At 43.9% G+C, this 5,236-nt stretch overlaps 1 pseudogene; it reads right to left on the bottom strand.

Annotated features, from left to right (window-relative positions):
- Window positions 1–3,745: 3,745 nt before the first annotated feature.
- LOC100713037 (F-box only protein 27-like) lies at window positions 3,746–4,697 on the bottom strand (annotated as a pseudogene).
- Window positions 4,698–5,236: the final 539 nt, after the last annotated feature.

The raw sequence follows: 5,236 nt of genomic DNA on the forward strand, positions 1-5,236 counted from the left end.
AAGTGATGTCCTTACCTGGTTTGGAGGCTGGGCCTTGAACAGCATTTTATGTATGCTACACTCATGTCCTGCCACAGAACTGCAACCCAAAATTGCTTTTATCTGTTTTATTGCCAATCAGAATTCTGCTCAGAACTGCTTCATTAAAATCCCACAAGACTGGTGTTACATATCTTAATACAGACAGTGTGAAGTAAATAAATAATACTCTAGGAGAGTGATGGCCACTCTTTTAGAGGTTTCAGTGATACAAATATCCTGCTGTGGCATGTGTGCATTGGTTCACCACCCCCGCTCCAGGTGATTATAAGCTCTGGAAATCTAAGATACAGTTTATTTTAAGACCTGCCTTCTTCAAATGAAATCTATTTTGGTTTAATATTAAATGAGAAGATGAAAAATCACAAGTTGATACCGACACCATAAATACAGTCTACTCTTTACTCTTCTCATTCTGTTCTTCCTAAATAACATGTGATATGCAAGTACATTTCCTAATTTTTCATAAAATAAAATATAAAACCCATGTGTAAAACACAGCAAAATATAAATATTTAACATCTCAGTGGCTTCACTCTAGTTGTCCATACCATGATACTGATTGGAGTTATAAATATAAATTGAATTTATTTCTTGTAGTGTAGATCATTATTGGTAATTTTTTAAAAATAAGGGAATTTTTAAAGAAGTTATAATGTACCTTACAATTTCCAGTCAATCGGTAAGCCAAAACTTCAGGTGCTTTGGGTTCAAAGTTTAATTTTGCACATGATTGGCTTTGATTGTGACATTTGACCAAGTTTCTTTCCGCCAGTCTCTTCACTTGAAAAACAAGAATAGTATTGATCCCGTGGAGTTCTCGGTCTGAAAAGTCGAAGAAAGGAGTAGTGATTCACAACTGTGGTGGCAAGAAAACTCTTGATCTAAAGTGTTTAAATCAGAAGATCAGGGCCATGGTCTGGATGACGTGTTAATGCCAAACAACCATGGGATAGAACCGAGGACTTTTTTGTCCCCCAACTTAATAGAAAACAGAATTCTTCCATGAACTATGAGGAAGAAAGTGTGACCTGTCTAAAAACCTGTATAAACACATGACATAAAGATAATTCTGACAAAGAAATTTTAGTAAAGTGTGGCCCCTGACTCTCTATGATATATTATGGCCCCTTTTCATTGTAATATGAAGGAAAATTGTAACTTAAGATCATCTGTCACTGTTCATTATCTTTCCTTTTAGACCAATATTATAACTAATTAATCTTCTACTATTGCTAACAACCAATTAATTTGGGGAAATAGAGACAAGAAATCAGTGAAGATAATTAAAATATTGTGGGAATCGTTGCCTAAATGCAGGCCAACTATTGAAAAGACACATTTCTAGAAGGGATCAAATTGTGGAAAACAATAACTTCTGTCTTTCTTGTCAAATGGGATTGTCTTTAGCCCCGGCTCTGGCTGGCTCACCCTGAACAGCAACTCGTCACAAAACTGCCTACTCCGTTCAAACCCTGAGAACACAGCCCTAAGCCAAAGATAGCTTATTAAGAGCCAAGGACTTTCTGTTCTCTCTGTTCTCCTTTTATTCCACACTCCTTTCTCCCCAGTAATGCTTCTGGCCCTTGCAGGCTGCTTGGGTTAGCCACCTGGGACAGACTGTGAACCTTCTACCCACCCGCAGTGGGGGAATCTCAGCTTCCCCTCCCTCCCTGAGGTAGGGATAAAAGAGTCCACTCTGCTTTGCTCTTTGTGAGTGTCGACTGCTCCATGAGCCTCTGCAGAAGTAAATTTTGCCTTTTCAAGTCAAAAATGAGTAAATAAATAAGCAAATATTTCTCTATCAGCATTATTATAATTTACCATTCTTTATTAAGGGAGTCCGAAACAGTGATATGCTTTTAAAACAGACTAGCCACATCTATAAGACATAAATAAAAATGAAATCTAAAAGCAAGATCACTAACCAAGCAAAATGATCATAAATAAATGACCCTATAAATGATTCTAAGACTTTCCCTTTTCTAGCTTAGAAGGACTTGTCATTGGAAAATATGCTTTGCTGTATTATTTTGTTGTGAGAGATAATTTAGATAATTTGACATCTAATTTGTTGTAAGGATTATATGTGAGGACTATTTTAAATAATATTTCATAATATAAAACTGTGATTAGCATGGGTTTCGAGTACAATAAGCACTCAAAAAATGGGAGTTACAATTTTTGGAATGTGCATGTATTTTTCTTAAAAACCTAATGATAGAATGACTTCAAAGGAATAAAATAAAGAGTACATTGCCCTCAGTGTCTGACGTATGAAATTTTCTCACGTTCACCCTGTTGTATTCATTGTCTCAGGTCACAAACGCCTTTCAACCTTTATTTCTCTTCCAGAATTCACTTCCTTCCCAACTGTAGCATCTTTCCAGCTCATCTGATGGCTCTCTTTTTCTTAATGATTTCTTGCATTTATAATTCAGCAAAAATTCTGCACCAATTCCTAGGCAGGCTGAACATTGTGACCATTACCATTGTTCCTCCAATGGGCTAAGGACTGAGCTTCAGACTGCCATAAATTTAGTTTGTGGGTGTCTAGCACTATGGTTTAGAAGCTTTGCTTTGAGTTCATCTTTATTATTTTCCAGTCTGATGAAATTTGACAGTTTCCTCAATCCAGCTTCTGTGGTAAATGAGCAATAGTACCTAAGCATATACTCCTGAACAACTTTCATTCTGCTATATATTTGCAAAAAGTTTAACTCAGGCTTAATTAAGCAAGGTAATGAGGCATGGTGACATACACCTCTGGAGGCTGAGACAGGAGGTCTTCTGTGAGTTTAAGTCCAGCCTGGGCTACAAAGTGAGCTCAAGGCCAGCCTGAACTGCATAGGGAATCACTGTTGCAAATGAATAAGTAAACAAATATTTTAAAATATGAGTAAGGTAGTATTTTTCAAGGTGTATTTTATTGAGAATTATCTAAAAAGAAATGGGCACCTTTCCTCTTGTTTCTGTGTGGATCTTCCTATTTCTACAGTGTTTCAGAGATGTTAGATTGCAATTATTATTCTCAAATATTCACAAGATGTCTTTTTTTGGCAAAATAATAACTTCATTACATATGATCAGTAGTTAGATACATGATACTGATATTCTCTGAAAAAAAAGTCAAAATGAAAAAATATTTTTAAATATCGTGCAATTACAGAGGTTCTTGGGGATCAGGGCTTGGCCTCATTTTTCAGAGCAGTCCTTGGGGGCGGATTCATCTCCACATCTTTGTTTCTTTTGTGACCCAGTTATCTTCAGCTTTAAGACAAGGTTCTAGCTAGGACGGCTAGGGAACCCCAGGTGATGGAGCTCGTTATGTAGGGTAGCTAGAACTTGGTAGCTGTAAGGATGAGATCTAAGTTTAGAGGTGAGTGGAGACTTCCCTGAAGGGACCAGGAAAGTTCCTGAAGCAGAAACAGGTGGAGACAAGGCCAACTGAGGGGTTAGGGCAGAGAGGCTTGGGTTGAACGGAGGGAGGAGAGCGTAAGACTCCTTCTCCAGGACCAGCATGTTCCACACACACTGAGGAGTGGGTGGGATCTTGGCTAAGTGGAGCACTGCCCCCCAATAAAGCAGCAGCAGCAGCGGTAGCAGCAGGTGGATCCAATGGAAGCCCCTCCCTTCAGTAGTTTCCAGAACCCGAAGACTGTTCCCAGTGTGCCAGTGAGGCATAAACACTGGTCAGTGAGGGGTCCTAGCCAATGGCTCCGGCTCCTAGAAGGCACAGTCAGGCTGGCTTGCAAGAAGAGTGCCCCTGACTAGGGCTGGCTGACTTGCACAATCACACTAGAATTGGTCACTTGGGCTCCGTAGTGGCCAGCCCAGAACTGTGTGTCCTGGCCTCAGTGTTCAAAAGACACAAAACGGACACCCATCTTGATGTTGGAGAAGACGTGGGTGACCTGAAAGCAGACATTGTTGTTCCATTGTTCAATGGGATCAGGCACAGCAGATAATTTATCTAGGACAGTCTGGCCGGCATCTAGAAGTTGGATAAGCAGTGGATACCTACAGCCACTGTCATGTCGGGCTCCCCACCAGTCTGAGGCATGGAGTTCAATCTTGTCACTGTCCTCCAGTTCTGGCCTCCTCCTCCAGATCCAAGACCTGCTTCTTCCGACACCAACTGAAGGAGGCTACAAAGCAGGTCTGCGAAGAGGCCCCAGGCACGGTTGTCATATTTTCCTCCACCACCCAGCCATCTCCACCATGCTACACCATCCACTTCCGAAGGCCTTCCTGTCCGCAGGGGTTGCAGATGAGGTTTCCTCCAATGGGTCTGCGCTCGCAGAAGCGGCCGAGAGGGCAGGGGTTGGTGTCGCCGGCAGGGGGCAGGCAACTGCGGACGAGGGACAGCAGGGCGCGGCCGGTGGCGCTGTGGTCCTGGGCCAAGATCAGCAGCCACAGGGCCTGGCCATCCACCAGGGCCCGCCAGCTACGGCACACGAGACAGCAGCGTCGGAGCCGCACGCGCGGGGGCACGTGGCTCAGCACAGTCGGGAGGAGCTCCGGCGGCAGCCGGCTCAGATCCAGCCCCTTTGCGGGCTGCGACTGCGGTGTGGGAACCCGGGCGGCCCCGCCCTTGGAGGCCGAGGCGCCCATGGTCCTCCAGCCAGGCCCAGCTGGGGCGTGGCTGCGACTGCGGCAGCGGCTCTTGGTGTCTGCTGGCCCAGGACACCTTGGGCGAGCACTTTGGTCACGCTGTGAAGCACCTGGCGCTGAGCAATCACCCCTCCCATCCATCGGAGGCCTTGTCTAGGAAACAACAAGCCGGGCGTGGTCGCACATGTCTGTAATCACAGCACTGGGGAAGCTGAGGCAGGAGGATCGTTACAAGTTTGAGACTAGCCTGACCAGTAGACCATGACAGATTCTTGTCCACTAGGAACTTGGCCTCTGTGCAGAGAGATGTGATAAACAGTAGGCAAAACCAAACTGTTTAATGTCACAAAAACAATTGAAAATAGAACTTTTTGCAGAGTGCAGTGGCCCATGCTGGTAACCCCACACTATCACACAAGATGTCTTGATATGACAAAGGATCGTCTACAGCAGAGTTGGTGGGGCTGTGGCACATGTAGTGCAGTGGACAGGCAGAGCTCTCTCTGTTGGTACACAGTCCAAGACACCCAGTTACCAACAGGCATAATGAGAAATGCGTATGCTTGGGAAGAAGTTGCAGTGC

Source organism: Cavia porcellus, unplaced genomic scaffold (assembly GCF_034190915.1).
Source record: "Cavia porcellus strain 051 isolate PalLab524CR breed Dunkin Hartley unplaced genomic scaffold, mCavPor4.1 scaffold_8, whole genome shotgun sequence".
NCBI lineage: Eukaryota > Metazoa > Chordata > Mammalia > Rodentia > Caviidae > Cavia > Cavia porcellus.